Genomic DNA, 19,854 nt, shown 5'->3' on the forward strand with positions numbered 1-19,854 from the left:
AGAGAGAAAAAAATGGAAAGAAAATGGACTGTATTTCTCAGAGTGGCAATGCATTATCTTATGAGAAAAGTTTTTGGACCCTAGTTAGGGCCTTAAGCAAAGTTGTGATGGTAGGGTAAGGAAACCTCATATCAAAAGTTGTCATTTAAGGATTAAGTGTCTTGGACATGAGGTCTAAAAAATGAGAGTAAATCTGAACAAAGCCAATGAGTATTCCAAAAAAAATTAGAGATGCTGGGGGTGAGGTACTCAAGATATGCATTACAAACTTAAGGAAAAACAGCCCAAAATATCATCACGACATGTTTAAGGGTACCACATACATCCCCCACACTTGGATTCCCAGGTGTCCTGAGGAAGGACTTCATGGCAAGGATCAATAGAGTCTCCTGCTTCTTTAGAAGCTCAAAATGTTTGATTGTTTTAGAGAAAGCATGGAACAGTCCCTCCTCATGGGGAAATAATGATAATGCTGATGACAGGATATCTTCTTGTGTACATAATAGCAAAACCATGGGTTGGCTCTAAACTACTACTTAGCAAGGAATAGTTGTCTATTTTGAGTCTGTAGTTGTAACAAAACCTTTTATTATATTTTCAAAGATGCAGAAATTTGTTGCTTAAACAAACATTTTGAAGGAGATAATTATTCAGTTATAGCCATGATGACAGTTAAGCTGTGAGAGGGAGAGAGAGAAAGAAAGAGTGAGAAGCTATGTTGTCAGAATATCTTTGTACATTTGATGAAGATGAAAAGAACATTCAACAGTATCAGTAATATTTACAAAATTGAAAATTGAATGTTTTGATTTCTAGAGTAAGTGAAAAACATTCTTCTGAGTCCATTTTTTAGAAATAAAATAAATTTTCTTAAATGATCCTGAACGTGACAGTTTTTTACTCCAGAATTATATAAACTTAGAATGTTGCTCTTGGAGAAGACAATACACACACACACACACACACACACACACACACACACACACACACACATACACAAACACACACACACACACACACACACACACTCACCCCTCATTTTGGACAATATAAAAATGCAATATCTACCTACATGTTTATACGTCTACACACATAAATCCATAATGGGTAAATCAGATTTACTGTACTCAGTTATCACAAATCATATCTCCCTTTATGGTGCAAAAATGTTTCTTCAACCCCATGAGAAGCCTTGAGGAGAAACACAGGACCCACAGCAGATATACAAAATCACAGCAACCCTGATGGAGATGCCCGCCTTCATGCATGTATTAGTTGTTTCATATGGCAGTGACAGAATAAAGTAAACCAACCTAAAGAGAAAAGTTTATTAGTGCTCAGGGTGTTTGAGTTTTCAGTCCATTATGACTTTTTTTGTTGTTTTGGGGCATGTGGAGGAGGAGAGCACCACGACAGAGGGTATATGATGCAGCTAAGCTGGTTACATCATGGAGCCTGGAAGAAGATGGAGAGAGAAGGCTGGCCTGGGAGATGGTACCTTTGAATCCCAACTAAACCCACCATGCCATGAACTCATCAGTCAAAAACACACAGTCACAAGGGTAATGCTATCATAATCAGGTCACCTCTCCATGGTACCATCAGTTTCTACCAAGCAACTAATACATTAGTAGGAGGCATTTTATGCACTGTAATATGTCTCTTCAATGGCTGGTCACTTGTAATACCAACCCCAATTACAGCACATAACAGAAGAAGCAATGACTCCCACATTTTGTTTTTGAAATATTGGTCAATCCCACGCCCAACTATTGATTTTGTTTCTCAAACATGATTAATTTAGTTTACCATTATAATCTTCTAATTAAAACATGCTATGCTTTGTATATGGTTCTTTCACTTAGATTGGAATTTTCCAGGTTCAGGGCACTCTTTTTTTTACTGACTTTTATTTTGAATTCATTTATTTATATTGTCTAATTTCAAAAGATTCAGAGTTTAGATAAATAAGTATGTCTGTAGTCTTTCAGGTAGAGTGTAAAGATCCTCTTTACACAGTTCCAAAGAGACCATAGGATAGTCAAACTGCAATTCATTTTCCTTCCTGAACATCAGTCATGATTTAAGCTCACTAAGAAGGTTATTCCCCCTGAAAAAAAATAAATAAAAGCCTGGTGCTCATTCTTCCTTTACATTTGAAGAAAATTCTTAAATCATTACTTTAAGTGAATGTGTCATGCATCCTTAAACACAGGATTTTGAGTTTGTTTTGCAAAATATTCATCTGATGTTAGGATAGGCCAGGGTGGTATTCAGAAGAAGCCGAAGGTTCAAGCCCCTGGGAGGCATAAGATGTAACTTGTCCATCTCTATGTCATAGTGATAAAGGAAGAAGTTGCCATAATTCACAGACACTATGAGACCCTCCACAGGATTGTTCATTTCTTCCTGTGCCCCTGAGTACAAGCACTCATGAAAACCTCACTTACCTGTTATTGCAATCATTAGAACTTTTTATGCCACAAAGGTAAAGCTACAGTATTCCAGAGGGGTATTTTGGGGCTCCTGTTCATATGTAAATCTCATGGTACAACCCAAAAGTCCATATCAGCTTAACACATGAGACAGCTAAGGGGAGAGCTAAGGCAGAGACACCCAGTGAGTGACTGCTAGTGATGTCATAGGTTAGGAAAAGTTCAACACATGCTTGGTGTGTTAGCTATTGCTACCTATCCACGTTTTGCTTTTCCAAAGAAGAAAGTTTAAATGGGGGAAAAGAACAAAGGAATAAACAATAACAACAATGAAATACTTCCTTCTCATCAATTGGATCTGTCATTTCTGCAGTGGTTCGTAATACATTTCAGCTGGCATATTTAAATACCAAATTTAAGAATTAACATAGAAAAATTAAACAGAGTCCAAATCATTTATATTATCAAACTATGTAGCTATAAAATATGGGCATCTTAATTTAGGGGAAAAAAAGCACTAAAGGCTTTGTAATAGTTTGGGAGCTTTTGTTTCAAGATTGGGAGAAAACGTGGCAATGGATTAAGACAGCAAATTAAACCACTAATTCCCCTATCAGCAATTTATACATGTCAAAAGGTTGTGACCAGTGGTGGATTTACAATTGGGGCCACCCTTTGGCAAAAACAGGCACATAGCCTTGAAGATGTTGCCTAACATTTTTAGCATTTGAGCAAAAACTTGTCCTCACTGAGTGACACATGTGCATTCCACTGATGCTATTTAGTCTATTTCCTGATCTTGTGCTTTCTTTGTAAGAGTGATAAGTTATACTCTGACCTTTCCCTGCATTATACTCTTGATACTAGCTCATCACCTTCTCTGTACTAATATGCTTAAAATTCTTTTGCATGCATAATTAGTCATGCAAATTATGAGCTTCCAACCTGAGAGCTGTGCTGTCTTTTCCAGTATTTATCTTTTGAAATGTTCAAAATAACATATTGACAAAGGTGTATGCTTTAGAGAGTTTTTAACGAAACATCTGTGATATGATTGTTGCTATGGCAACTGGTTTATTAAACATTAAAATTAATAACTCTGATAATCATTTAGGCTGACATGAAAGGAAAAACTTTATAAATATAATTGAGGCATAATAGAAAAATAGCACTCTCCCAGCAGAAGGACCTCCTCCCTGCTGCCTACTGGGATCCGAATCATCTGCTAAAAAAATGTAAAGACTGATGCTTGGGGGATAAATTCTGGTTGACTTTTGGGTCCTTTCTTGACACTTAAGTAGGTGTTTCTTTTTATACTTTTCAGTGAATATTCACACTATATCAAACCAGGGTTGCAGTATAATATTTTTGTTTTGTTTTGTTTTTTGACACAGGGTTTCTTGTGATTTTAGTAGATATTAGCTCCCGTCGAATTTTTTTTTTTACTTTATTCAGTTTAGAAATAAATTTTAAAAATTCAAGTATGAATATCATTATTTTCTTTTAACTTTAAGATAAATTAAAGTACATTTATAAGATGGGTGGTGGTGCTACATGCCTTAAATCTCAGCACTCTGGAGGCATAGGCAGATGGAACTCTGTGAGTTTGAGGTCAGCCTGTTCCACAGAGCATGTACCAGGACAGCTAGGTAACTACATAGAAAAATCCTGTGTCAAAACAATCAATCAACCAAACAACATCTAAAGGGCATTTAAGGAAACTGGTCCCTTCCAAAAGGCTTTAAGAGCCGATGTGTGGCTAGACTTAGCCTCTTGCCACACATGCAGTCTATGTTAGCCATGCCATGCACATTTTTGCTTCCCTGTCCACAGATTTCTGCTGAAAGTCACATTTCTTTCAGGAGAATTAAGCCTTCTCACTGGAAAGTCTGATATCCTCAGGAAATCCCTCAATGTCCTATGATACTTCTGACACAACATGCATAAAAAGTGGAAATATGAATAGAAGGGACAGTGTATAGGTTTCCCGCTTGCATAGGCCAAAGGCATATCACTTACTTTATGGGTGGCAGTACAGCATCCCTCTAGTGCAGCTACACCGTGGGTGGCAGTACAGCATCCCTCTAGTGCAGCAGCTACGCCGTGGGTGGCAGTACAGCATCCCTCTAACGCAGCTACGCCGTGGGTGGCAGTACAGCGTCCCACTAGTGCAGCAGCTACATCGTGGGTGGCAGTACAGTGTCCCTCTAGTGCAGCTACGTCGTGAGTGGCAGCACAGCATCCCTCTAGTGCAGCTACGTCGTGGGTGGCAGTACAGCGTCCCTCTAGTGCAGCAGCTACGTCGTGGGTGGCAGTACAGCATCCCTCTAGTGCAGCTACGCCGTGAGTGGCAGTACAGCATCCCTCTAGCGCAGCTATGTCGTGGGTGGCAGCACAGCATCCCTCTAGCGCAGCTACGCCGTGGGTGGCAGTACAGCATCCCTCTAATGCAGCTACGTCGTGGGTGGCAGTACAGCATCCCTCTAGTGCAGCTACCAGCAAAGGACGTCTTGCTTATTCTTGTCTATGCATGTATGTTCTTCAAGTATAAACTGAATGGCACCAGATAAACACAAAGTTTAATTAAAAACAAAAACAAACAAGACTGAGAAAGCAAAAACAAAACTTCATATCGATTTTTAGAGAAATCCTTAATGGATATCAAAATTCTTAACCTACGATCAATTCAAGAGCTAAAATGTTGAAGGTCCTACCCTGGCCGCCGCTCATTCCACTGTCATTCGCGTTTCAATTAAAATGAAGATGTTCCCCATCATTCCACATGCGAGGGAACTGCCAAGATGAACACAGGGCAGGCATCCCGTTTTATATTTACTGAGCTATCATAGCTGTGCACAAAGCCGTGTCCCTTCCCCGAGTTCTACCATCAGTAGAATTTTTATTTTTTGAATCAGAGCCCTTGAGGCAAACTTCAAGGTTAATTGGGGTCATGTGGGTGGAGCCAAGTGTGTTAAAATGGCTGGCCTCAAGAAATGAGGAAGAGGCAACCAGGGCAGGAAAGGTTGGAAGAGACTTCCAGTGAATAAGAAGCTCACTGTCTGCTCCACACATGGGTCTCAACCAGGGACAACCTCGAAGCCACTTGGATCTTGAAATTCTGGATTCCAGAACTGTAAGAAAGTGAGTTTTTCTATTTAAGTGGCTCCTCCTGTGTGGTATTCTGGTACAAAATACGGGCAGAGTGGAACAGTGTCTAAAAGACATTTTATTCCTTTCTGACACCGACTGAGATCATTACCACCTTGCATAGCTATGCCAATTTCTAAATTTTCCAGAAAGTAAATATTCCAGAAATGATAAATATTTGCTGATTCTGTCTCATGATGAAAGTTTTAATCCATTACTAATATTTCAAAGAGGTAAATTGTATTTTTGTCTCCATTTCACAGATGACAACAAAAGAACCTCACAATTATTACGAAATCCCCTGAGACTAGATGGGTACCAAGATGAAATTATTACAATTAAATCTGAGGGACAACAGGATAAAATTAAAGGTGAGGAGATACTTTCTGATCACTATGAAGGATGCTTTCAGTTTTCTCCTAGAATATGTTTTCCTGGTGTTGGGGGCAGTGGCAACCCTGAACCAAACTATGAGCGGGCTTGACTTCCAAATCCTTCTGAATTCATCTGCACGCCTTGCTATGACATCACCTTCCTGGCCATACTGGAGGAATAGCACCCTGTTATGGAGTGTGGTAGAACCCATGGTCTTAAGCTGCAGAGACAGAACACTGCTGCTCAAGGCCTCTGTCTCCTCCTGGCAGAGCATTCCTCTGGCCTTCATGTTTGTAGTTCCAGGAACTTGTCTGGACCAAAGCTACCCAATATAGCCTGTAAGAAACAAATAAGAAGGAGTGGATCTTGAGCACCACATCTGGACACACTGCAGGTTCCTTGACTCACTTATCCCAGGGTGCTGTGAGTCATCAGGATCCACTTTCCTTCTGCTGTGGGGATCTAAGATAATTTCCTCAAATCTCATTACAGCTGAGTGATTCTTAATAAAAAGAACATCAATTGTGAGTGTCAAAACAAAACAGCATCTTCTGTATGTGTCAAAATAAAAGAAGTAAGATGAGGGTGATAAATTCATATTATCACATTAGATACTTTCAAACCTAATGTCCCTCATGAGTTTATCAGGAAAGCTCAACCAGATCTTAGTTTCAATGCGGATTCTTCCCTCCTAACCCAAGGGAATTTTCTTGGGTTGTTTTAATGATGTGTTTGAAACAGTTGTGAATATCTAATCAGAAACCCCACATTCTGCTGCCCTGTCACATCATACACTGTTTATTTTTTTACGCCCTCCTCCATATGGGAATGGCAAACTTTACCAGGTGCCTTTCTATTTACAGGACAATGTACACCAAGGTGAATGTGAGGATTGTTTCCTTCCTTTCTCTACATTGGTGCAACAACTCAATACATGCACCCCAACCCAGCCTGATCAGGTGCTGTGGACTCAAAGCACTAAGAAAACACACATCAGATATTCCCTGTTTCGGTGACCCTTGTAATCACATGCCTTCTCATGCTCGGCATTAAAATTCTGCTGCTTATTTTTGAACAAACAAAAAAGATTTCTGAAAGTCAGTGGTTCCTCTGCGAACACAGAGATAGATGTTCAGATCACTGCCCAGAGACACTCTCAAAGCCCTCACCATAGTGAAGAATGTATAGCTAAGTATAATTCTTTTAATTTATGTCTAAGAGTATCTTCCAACAAGACAAATGAAACAATTATTGTCAAAATGAAAACAGGTGAATAGTTAAAGTCGCTAATATTAAAAGAGATTATCCACACACACACATCTCTATTAGAGGTACTGGATTTTCTTTCCCCCATCCATTTATTTTGCATAGCAGCAGAAGGATGACACCTACTTTAAGATGGTAAAACTGGCCAGACAAAAATGTTCCCATTCAGTTCACAGACATCCCTATTAGGCTCTGTCCTGGGGAAGAATGACAATTCTGTTTTCTTGCCACTTGACCAACCCAATGCGAGTCACTCCAGGGTTGGACCATGTCAAACCATCTGGAGGTGGAGCTACATTTGAGCAACCATTATTAGACACATGAGAGATTTCCCTTCATCACCCAGGAGTCTATTAACACTATGCCCCACATCAACCAAACAACCACAACATTCGCCACACCTAGGGAATAGTTTAATAACACTTCCTATTCTAAGCATTGGACCAGTGCGGACCGGTGCAGTGAGGCAGAAATGAAGAATTGGAACTAGAGGACTCAGTACTTCGCTTTCACTCACAGACAAAAAGGGATGTTAGAAATTCGTCCAATTCCGTGACGTTAAATTTTCTAAGCAGCCAGAGCACACTAATTGGAACAAACAAAATAATTTTGCAGCAAATTAATGGAATCCTTATGCTTTAGAAACTTTAGCTGTCTTTATTTTGCTCATTAAACACCTACTCAATATCTGCATCTCTTCCACTCTCATTGTCATGAAGAAGTGTCTGTTCATTTATAGAAGACACACCTTAAACAAACACAACACCCATGCTACCGTGTTATTCCAGGTGCCAATCCATTCCTGAGGTAAAGAAGAAAGGATAAGAAGACAGAGCAGGTGTCTCCACCCCGCAAGTTAGCCAACATTTGTTGGGTGGAAGACTGGAGAAAGAGCTCTTTGATAAGATAGAGCCTTTAGTTCTTTAAGTACAATTTTTATTTTTATTTTTAAATATATTTTATTAATTTATTCATATTACATTTCAATTGTTATCCCATCCCTTGTATCCTCCCATTCCTCCCTCCCTCCTATTTTCCCCTTACTCCCCTCCCGTATGACTGTGACTGAAGGGAACCTCCTCCCTGTATATGCTCACAGGGTACCAAGTCTCTTCTTGGTAACCTGCTGTCCTTCCTCTGAGTGCCACCAGGTCTCCCCATCCAGGAGACGTAGTCAAATATGGGGCACCAGAGTACGTGTGAAAGTCAGACCCCACTCTCCACTCAGCTGTGGCGAATGTCCTGTCCATTGGCTAGATCTGGGTGGGGGTTGAAGTTTACTGCATGAATGGCTAAGATAAAAAATTCAAGCGACACCACATGCTGGCGAGGATGTGGAGAGAGAGGAACACTCCTTCATTTCTGATGGGAATGCAAACTTGTACAGCTACTTTGGAAATCTATCTGGCTCTATATCAGAAAACTGGGAATAGGACTTCCTCAAGACCCAGCGATTCCACTCCTTGGAATTTTTATTTTTTTTTTATTTTTGAGAATTACATATATTGATATACTATATTTTCATCACTTTATACCTTCTTCCTCCAACTCCTATCATGTCCCCACAAACATCTCCCCTCAAACTTGTGACCTGTCTTTCTATAATTATTAGTAACACACACCTACACACACACACACACACACACACACACATACACAGACACAAACACACTCACACTACCTATTGAGTCCAATCAGTGTTGCTCATATGTACCTGTGTTTAGGGCTGACAACTTAGGATTGAGAAATCTATCAATGGGCTCATCTCTGCAGAAAACTGACACCATTGATTGCCCATATGGTAGGACCTTACGCCGTTTTCCCTCACTCAGGCTGGAATATGGTTGTGTGATCATCCTGCAGGTTCCATTCAGGCACCCATACTATTCCTTGGATGTTATGTATCATGTCTGGGCCTTACAGTCTTTCTACCCCCTCTTCCGTGAGGATGCCGCGGCCATAGAGGAAGGGGTATAATACAGATATCCCACTGAAGGACAAGAACTCCATATTCTCTTATTCTGCTCCTAGGCTACTTCTTTGCATTGGTGCTAATTCTCATCTTCTATGAGAGTAAGCTTCTGGGATAAGTGCCGAGAGAAGTATTCATCTGGGGGTTTAGTGATATCTCATCAGGAATTGTTATAATATTAATTTTATACAGCACAACACTAGCCTTAGGTTGTCCCATAGCCCTGTGCTATGTCTTCCCACAGGTTCTTGGCATGATAATGGCCCCTAGTATGAGTCTCATCTCGTGGAAAAGTCATTAAATACAGCTAGAAAGTAGTTGGTTCCTTCCAAAACACTCCTATCATTATTGCCAAACTGGTCATTATTTTAGCTTGCAGGGGTTGCAGAGCAGTAGGATTAGGGTTATTATTACTTATCTCCTATTGTAGGACCTTTTAGTATAGCGAAAGCTAGCCAGTAGGAAGAAAACTTTTCAGATTAATACCACATTAATTTCTCTATGTTCTAAGATTCAAGTATAAAGCATCTTAATTAATAGGGTTTATGCATAATGTTCTAGAAAGTAACTATGAGCAACAGCAATAGCTTTTAATGGTTGAGTGTCTATTGCCCCACACTGACAAATATATTAAAAATAGGTAACCCATTCTGGGGTGTTATACATATGAATTCACAGCTATTGTGCCAGCTTGCTTAAGACCCACATAAGCGCAAGCCACACAAATCCTATAAAAGGGGAGGTGGGCACTAACTGACACTGATAACTGAGGATCTATTGGCAATTGGTAGCTGATAGGAGAGAGAGTCAAAAATTTCAATGTATTTTCCTTGGTAGGTCAATGAGGCTCCTGAGCATTGTCTCATATCCAAGTGTGTTTAAGAAACAGAAATTGAACTAGATGGGTTTTAACAACAACAACAACAACAACACACTCATAAAAGAATAAAAAATGATATTGGTTGGGTAAGGAGATGGGCTGGATCTAAGAGGAGTTGAGATAGGGGGACTGAGTATAATCAAAATGCATTGTATAAAATTATATAATTAATAAGATCTCACTTTAAAAATAGAATTGAGGTATAGGAGAATTATTTTTAAAGACTGAAATGCTGATAATTTTAGAATGGTATCCAAATTCAGGATAATGAATAATTTAAAATAGGGCCAGAAATGAATTAATTTTAATATGAACAAATTAGTAAGGCATATAAACAACAATTAAACAAATCATTTCATGAAGTTTACTTAATCTCCATAACAACTTTGTGAGGTTGACATTTGCTATTTTAATCTCAGTTTAGAAGGCATCAAAATCAGCTTAGGAGGAATAAAAACAAAATACCCATGAGTTTAAGATTAGGGAAAGCATTGATTCATGACTGACCTGAGTGATTTATTTAATGTATACACTGAAAGCAGCTTTCTGACTTTCAACCATAAGGAATTCAGCCAGGGTAGTCTTGGTTCCCCTCCATTGTGTGTCCTCAGTACAGGCATAAAAAGACATTTGCCTAAGCCTGCCAATCTGGAGAGACCATTTATGTATAGACATGCCCCTCGTCTTCTATAAAAGCTTGGTGAATCTTTGTTAGTGGTCAAACCGTTTTTGAAATCATTTGAAGTGGAAGTTTCTGGTTGCTCTGAAGACTCAGTTGTGTCACATGGTGTTTTGCTGAAATCTGTCTTGTGAGAGGGTGTGTGACGTTTCGCTGGGAGCACACATGTGACAGGGTAATGGTTGGGAGGAGTGTAAAGAGCATCAGGAACAGTGGAAGGGGCTACACCACGCAGCGGACTGCTTTGCCGGTCTTTGATTTGCAGAGAGAAACATTCCAGAGAACTCGGGGTACTCTGGCTGATTCTGGCTGCTTCACCTGACTCATGCCAATTCAATGGAGCCTTGTGGTTTCTGCTGGATCCTGCCACCACTACAGATTGGTATTGCTGTTTGGTGTTGGGCATTGGACTGGATTGCTGGTATCCTGACAACGCAAAGTGGAATTATCCCACGAAACTCCATCTAAATAGGCCCACAGCCTCTTTTTCCTATCAGCATTTTTTCTCCCCTGCCTCTGGGCACTGGGTTAGAAGTGAAGGTGAAGTGGTTAAGAACCCTAAATAAACAAAGTAGGTTTTGAAAACTCAAGTCCTCCGTGTCATCCTTCTCTCACCTGTACGTTTTGGACTGGTCTCTACAAATACTCATGTACCTGAACAGTTACTCTTGTCAGTTTTGCCAACTCCTAATCAACAACAACAAAAAAAGAGAATAGTTGTAAGGTTGTTATTTAGAGCCACTAATTATAGACAGAAGAATGGTGGTAGATAATTTCTTCACTAGTAGAGAAGTACACTCAACACTCAAATCTTTCTGCTCCATGGAGTGGTGGTGGTGTCTGTTGTGGTTAACTTATAAGCATGGCCTAATAAATGTTTATTATTATGCTAATTATTATTATGATGGATAACCAGCTGGCAATCAATTAAACACAGACACTCGATATGTTTTAAAATGAGTCCTTACCGGGGCAAGGTAGATATTACCTACTGAGCTGTTCTACAGTGACTTCCTGTCTCCATCTCATTCCATCTGCTTTTAATGATTTCCATCCGCACAACTTCCCATCTACAATCCCCAAATGCTTGCTGTTATCACTTCTTCCCATGCGGAACTTCAGAGTCCCTTCTCTGGGCCATGTGCATCTATTTCTATCCCATGGCAATTCTCCTCCCTGCTCTTCTTCTATCCTGTCTCTGTCTCTTTCCCAAGATTATCTCTGTCTCCCAAAACCCAGGAACCTTACCCATGCCTATCCCACTTGCCTGCCCAAGTATGTAGGCTTTTTATTGATCAAACAGGAATAAGTTTTTGGGAAAGATTACCAACATTTTAGGGCACAAAGCAAGCAGTAATTAGCACCAAAATGTATCAGACCAACCTGCAACAGGGGTCACTTTCCTACTCTGTTACAAACTAAATCAAGGAAATGCACTATAACGTCGTGAGGGGGTAGCAAGCATTGTGATGAGTTAATCATATGTTAAGGCAATATCCTGTATTAACTATAAGAACTTGTGCCATCTAAATAGCAACAGAGTCGGTTAGTGCTAGAATTAGGAGAAGAATTATGAAGAAAAGACCCAGAAAAAAAGAAATTGACAGTGTTTACAAGGTATGAACCTTGGGAGACTGATACTTGAAATCATGGAGTGAACCTAAGAACCAGTTCCTCAACACCAGAATGGAACACAAATAAAGCTTTTTCTCTCTGGGTAATCTTTAAATTGGATCCATCTCACAGGCATCCCTGCAGTAGGTAGGTGCATTCCAAATCAAGTCACACCAGGCAGTTAATGGGGGCCCTAAGCTCCTATTAAACTAATTTTCAGCAAAAGGTCAAAGAAGAGAACTTGATCCTTGGAGCTTGGAGAAATCTGGCTTCATTAGTCTTGTTCTCTTCAGTTTTTACATGGATTTTTATTACAGATAAGGAATTTTCAAAGGACTAGCTCTCAACCCCAGAGGCACAGTGAGACTGTAGGGAGAATTCAGAGGACAAATATAAATAGGAGTAAATTGTAAAATAATTGAAATGTTGCAATGTGTCCTGGTAGAAAACATAAACAAAAGGAAAGGAAAAGAAAACACAAGCACAAACAAAAACAAAGTCTCAGAAATATCATTAAGCTTAAGGAAACACCTGTCCATGGTTTGGTAACAGATCATCCTCTGTAGGATGATGCCCAGAACACTGTTCCCTGGTGAGGTAAGCATCAGGCCTTTGATCCTGAGACAGAGCCCCAAGATTTTTCACATAATTGTTGTCTAAATATCCAGAGTGATTTTCAGGAGGTTAACTATGTAGGTAACTCAAAGGACCACCCATCTCCTATATCACCTCTGTTTGATCACACCCCTGGCAAGGCTGATTACCCAGGACATGGGAAGGCTCAAGCTAGACAATTAGGAAGAGCTCATGACACAGAAAGACACCAGCTTCCACCCATCTCTACATCAATATTAGTTTTATGATACATGCAGTGTCAGGGCAACTTGCCCATGTACGTCCCTGCATTTCTGTCATCTCCCTTTAGGACTGGTTTTCCAACCCAGTTATCTTGCCAGTGTAACTGTCACAACACCAGTAGACCACATTGGAATAAAGCTTTGATATTCGTTGTCCTTATGGTTCTTCCATCCAGCGGTAGTCTGAGAACCAGCTTGGCCACCTCCCAACTCAGCCAGTAGTTTCTGATGACATCCCTTTATTTTTACTTCTGTTCAATACATTATCCAGGCAGTATTAAAGCCCCTACTCTGTCATAAAAACATGAATTAACACTTGATAAATGAATAAAACAGGAAAATTACCAAAGAGTGTAGGACTATATATGACATAAATACTTTACATTAAATCACATAATCTAATTTGGAAACAATAAAAAAGTGCACAGAGCCATTATTGCTTGTTTAATTCATTTCCTTTTAAGAGAATTAGAGCTACGCTAAACATCCAGCCTTTTTATCTTCAATATTTTCTAAAATTCTTCATTTTTTAAAACTGAAAGCATCATGGTTTAATGGAATTTTCAGATAGATTGTTCCATTGGAATTTCATTGCATGAGTCCTATCAAAAGAATCTACCAAATGCTGGCTAAAGAAACCACTTCTCAGAAGTCCACCTCTCTCTTTTATTGGTAAATAGCTTATTATTCAATGATATCCAACAAATATGGCCTTGGCGGCATGAGCAATACAAGGAAAGGAAGATAATAAGCATATTTACATCTTGCAATACTGTTTAGTAAAGTACTAACTTGAGTCAAAACACAGAGGTTGATTAAGGATTTTGATATTTGGAAACCAATGATTGAGCTCCTATTTCAGCAAATAAAAGGATTAGGGATGAATACAAAAAGAGAATAGGTGGCTGGAAATAATAAAACTCAGGGCTGAAATCAATAAAATAGAAATAAAAAGTACAATTCAAAGACTCAACAAAACCAACAGCTGGTTCCTTGAGAGAAATCAACAAGATAGACAAACCATTAGTCAAACTAACTAAAAGGCAGAGAGACTCTTTCCAAATCAACAAAATCAGAAATGAAAAAGGAAACATAAAAATAGACACTGAAGAAATACAAAGGATCATTAGATCTTACTTATATGCCACAACATTTGAAAATTTAAAGGAAATGGACAATTTTTTTAATTGATTCTACTTGCCAAAGTTGAATCAAGATCAGGTAAAGAGATTAAATAGTCCTATTTCTCCTACAGAAATAGAAACAGTCATTAATAGTCTCCTAACCTCTTTCTGGGTTAACCCACTCAGAAGCAGGTTGGGAGACTATTAATGATGGTTTCTATTTCTGTAGGAGAAATAGGACTATTTAATTTATTGACCAAGGACTATATGTGCAGTAAACATTGAACCCTGACCCAGATCTACCCAATGGACAGGACATTCTCCACAGTTGAGTGGAGAGTGAGGACTGACTTTCACATGAACTCTGGTGCCCCATATTTGACTATATCCCATTGATTGAGAGGCCTGGTGGCACTCAGGGGAAGGATAGCAGGCTACCAAGAAGAGACTTGATACCCTATGAGCATATACAGGAGAAAGAGTTCCCCCTCAGTCACAGTCATAGGGGAGGGGGGTAAGGGGAAAATGGGAGGGAGGGAGAAATGGGAGGATACAAGGGATGGGATAATTATTGAGATGTAATATGAATGAATTAATAAAAAAATGTAAATCATAAAAAAATAGTCTCCCAACCAAAAAAAGCCCAGGGCCAGATGGTTTTAGCACAAAACTCTTCCAGACCTTCAAAGAGGAGCTAATACCGATACACTTCAAGCTGCTCCACAAAACAGAAATGGATGGAAAATTACCATTTCATTCTATGAGGCCACAGTCACTTTGATGTCTAAACTTCACAAAGACCCAACAAAGAAGAGAATTTCGGATCAATTTCTCTTATGAAAATTGATATAAAAATACCTGATAAGACAAAGGATTTAAGTTAATAGAGATGAGATATGATAGATATTGAATTTCTTTTTTATCTTTTTTTTATTAATTTATTCACATTACATCTCGATTGTTAGCCCTTCCCCTGTTTCCTCCCATTCTTCCCTCCCTCCCACTCCCCACTTCTCCCCTCCCCTATGTCTGTGATTGAGGGAGACCTCCTCCCCCTATATATGCTCTTAGAATATAGAGTCTCTTCTTGGTAACTTGCTATCCTTCCTCTGAGTGCTGCCAGGCCTCCCCATCTATCTTTACAGAAGTTACTAGAAGGAAAACTCCACCCCAACTGGTCAAACTACAAGCAAAACTACATAGGAAATAGGTAACTATACCATTGCAAAATCACAACCTCACAAAATCTCGACTGTTACAAATACCAAAAATGAAGGGACTTACCAATCACTGGTCATTAATATCTCTCAACATCAATGGTCTCAATTCCCCAATAGATATTGAATTTCATTCAGAAATTTAGACCCAACAATATAGAAAAGATATTTATATCAAGCTTGACAAATACAAATAGCCAAATCACTATGAATGTAACATGTATATAACTCATGATTGTCTCATGGTTCTCCCTGTTGTAAGTAGTTTGTTTTGTTCATGTATAATAAAATAAATATATATGCTTAAAAAGGACAGCATTTTTAATAAATGATGCTGGACAAACAATAAACAGTAGAAAAATGAAAAAAATACTCACAATCCAAATCCAAGAATACATGAAAGATATCATTCACCATGACCAAGTAGGGTTCATTCCAAGGCATGCAGGAATGGTTCAATATAAAAAAATCTGTCAATGTCACCATATAAATAAGCTGAATGAAAAAAAACCCCACATGATCTCTCCTTAGATGTCAAAGAAGCATTTGACAAAATCCAACACCCATTCATGTTTAAAGTTTTGGAGAGATCAAGGATACAAGGCACATATTTAAACATTAAAAAAAAATGCAATATACAGCAAGCCAATAGCCACATCAAATTAAATGGAGAGAAACTCAAGGAAATTCCACTAAAATCAGGAACCAGGCAAGGCTACCCATTTTCTCCAGTATAGTTCTTGAAGTTCTTTTTTTTTTTAATTTTATTTTATTAATTTATTCTTGTTACATCTCAATGGTTATCCCCTCCCTTGTATCCTCCCGTTCTTCCCTCCCTCCCATTTTCCCCTTACTCCCCTCCCCTATGACTGATCCTGAGGGGGATTACCTCCCCCTCTATATGTTCATAGAGTATCAACCTGCTGTCCTTCCTCTGAGTGCCATCAGGTCTCCCCCTCCAGGGGACATGGTCAAAGGTGAGGCACCAGAGTATGTGAGAAAGTAATATCCCACTCTCCACTCTACTGTGGAGAGTGTTCCGTCCATTGGCTGCATATTAGCCCAAGGGGCATGTCCCACGAAAGCCTTCACTTACCAGGAAACTGAGACAGAGGAGAGGACATTCTAGTGGGATTCTAGATGAGAGAATCATGGGAGAAAGGCAAAGTAGAAGGACCCAGAGGGTCCTAGAAGCCTACAAGTAGAACATTATGATAGGCAGATTTGGGCATAGGGGTCCCGCTCAAACTAAGGCACCAGCCAAGGACAATACAGGCGGTAAACCTTAAACCCCTACCCAGATCTAGTTCTTGAAGTTCTATCCAGATCAATAAGATAACAAAAGGAGATCAAGGGGATCAAACTGGGAAAGAAGGAAGTGAAATTATCCCTATTTGCAGATGATATGATAGGGTACGTAAGTGACCCCAAAATTCCACCAGAGACTCCTGCAGCTGATAAACACCTTCAGCAAAGTGGCTGGATACAAAATTAATGCAAGAAAGTCAGTATTCTTCCTGTATACAAATGACAATTGTGCTGAGAAAGAAATTAGTAAAACTACACCTTTGATGATAGCCACAAGCAATATAAAATATCTAAGAGTAACTCTCATCAAGCAAGTGAAAGACTGGTTTGAAAAAAATCTTCAAATCTCTGAAGAAGGAAAATGAAGATGACATCAGAAGATGGAAAGATCTCCCTTGTTCGTGGATTGGGAGAATTAACATAGTAAAAATGGCCATATTACCAAAAACAGTTTACATATTCAATGCAATTCCTACCAAAATACCTACACAATTTTTAAAGACATTGAAAGATCAATTCTCAACTTCATATGGAAAAGCAAAAAACCCAGAGTAGCTAAAACAATTCTACAATAAAAGAGACTCCGGAGAAATCACCATACCTTATCTTAAGCTTTACTATAGAGCAACAGTTATTAAAACAGCATGGTACTGGCATAAGAATAGACTGGTTGACCAATGGAATTGAATAGAAGACCCAGAAGTAAATCTACACACCTATGGAAACTTGATTTTTGACAAAGAAGCCTAATCTATTCAATGGAAAAAAAAAAAAAACGATAGCATATTCAACAAATGGTGCTGGTCTAACTGGATGTCTACATATAGAAAAATGCAAGTAGAGAAAAACTCAAGTCCAAGTGCACTGAAGACCTCAACATAAAACCAGAGACATTAAGTCTGTAAGAAGAAAAAGTGAGGAAGAACCTGGAACTTATTGGCACAGGAGATACCTTCCTGAACAGAACACCAGCAAGCCAGGCTCTAAGGTCAACATTTAATAAATGGGACCACATGAGTCTGAGAAGTTTCTGTAAGGGAAAAGAGACTGTCATCAGAACAGTGCAACATCCTACACACAGGGAAAAGATCTTTACCACCTCTACATGAAACAAAGGTCTAATGTCCAAAATATATAAAGAGCACACCACCAAAGTAAATAATCCAATTATGAAATGGGGCTCAGAATTAAACAGAGAATTCTCAACAGAGGAATATTGAATGGCTGAGAAACACTTAAAGATATGCCCAATGTCCTTAGTTATCTGAGAAATGCAAACCAAAACAATTCTGAGATTCTGTCTTACACCCATTAGAATGGCTAAGATAAAAAATTCAAGTGGCACCATAAGCTGGCAAGGATGTGAAGAGAGGTGAACACTCCTTCATTGCTGGTGGGAATGCAAACTTATACAACCACTTTGGAAATCAATCTAGTGCTTTCTCAGAAAACTGGTAATCGGGCTACCTCAAGACCCAGCTCTTCCACTCTTTGGAAGATCTCCAAAAGATGCTCCACCACACAACAAAGACATATGCTCAACCATGTTCATAGCAGCATTATTTGTAATAGTCAGAATCTGGAAACAACCAAAATGTCCCTCAGTCAAAGAATGGATAAAGAAATTGTGGTACATTTACACTAAGGAATACTACTTAGCTATTAAAAACAAGGAAATCTTGAAATTTGCAGGCAAGTGGATGGAACTAGAAATGATCATCCTGAGTGAGTTAACCCAGACCCAGAAAGATACACATGGTATATATACTCACTTATATTTGGACACTAGTCCAACAGGGATGTATCCTGAAAGTCTTCACTTAGCAGGAGATTGGGATAGATGCTGGGACTTCTTCCTATTGGGACTCCAGGTGAGAAAGGTATGGGAGAATGGGGAAATAGAAGGATGCAGAAGTCCTAGAAACCTATAAGAAGACCATCAAGGCTGGCAGATCTGGACCCAGAGGACTCTGCTCAAACCACTGCACCAACCAAGGACAATGCATGCAGTAAACCTAGACCCCCTATTCAGATCTATGCAATGGACAGCACATTCTCCACAGTTGTGTGGAGATCAGCGACTGACTCTGACATGAACTCTGGTGCTCTCTATTTTACCACTTCACCTTGGTGGGGAGGCCTGGTGGCACTCAGAGAAAGAGTAAGCAGGCTACCAGGATGAGACTTGATAGGTTGAGATCATATGGTGGGGGAGGAGGTCCCCTTCTGTCACAGACTTAGGGGAGGGGAATAGGGTGAAAGAGGGAGGGAGGGAGGAATGGGAAGATACAAATGAGGGGAAAACAATTGAGATGTAGCCAGAATAAATTATTTTTAAAAAGGATGAATACATAGCAGGGTCAGACTCATGATTCATAATTTCCACTGGTACTACACACACACACACACACACACACACACACACACACATACACACACACACATATAGATACACAAACACAGACACATACACACACACACACACATACACACACATACAGATACACAAACACAGACACATACACACACACACACATGCACACACAGAGACACAGACACACACATACAGATACACAAACACAGAGACGCAGACACACAGACACACACACACACAGGCTAGAAACTAGACATGACTTTTTAGCTGGACTTTTGAAGGTTGAGACAGCCAACTTTAATGAAAAAGATACAGATTTTCCTCTTTGGTTTGAAAAAGTTTTGCTGCCATGAGATGCCAGCTGGAGACGGGGAGACCTTCACTTGCAGTATGTTTATGAAAATCAGCCCGTGGCATGAAAGGTGAAGGGCAAGGGGGTGAGAGGGGGTCAAAATCAGTGACAGGGATGTAGGGAGTGTGGGGACTGGGGGATGATGTGAGCAGCATCTGGGGCAGCTATGCCTGAAAATATCATCACAATTGACATACATATCTCTATGTGTTAACCTTAAAAAATAAGAACAAAATATACTGCAGAAAGAAACT

This window comes from Acomys minous (genome assembly GCF_964271855.1).
Source record: "Acomys minous genome assembly, chromosome: 15".
Classification (NCBI taxonomy): Eukaryota; Metazoa; Chordata; class Mammalia; order Rodentia; family Muridae; genus Acomys; species Acomys minous.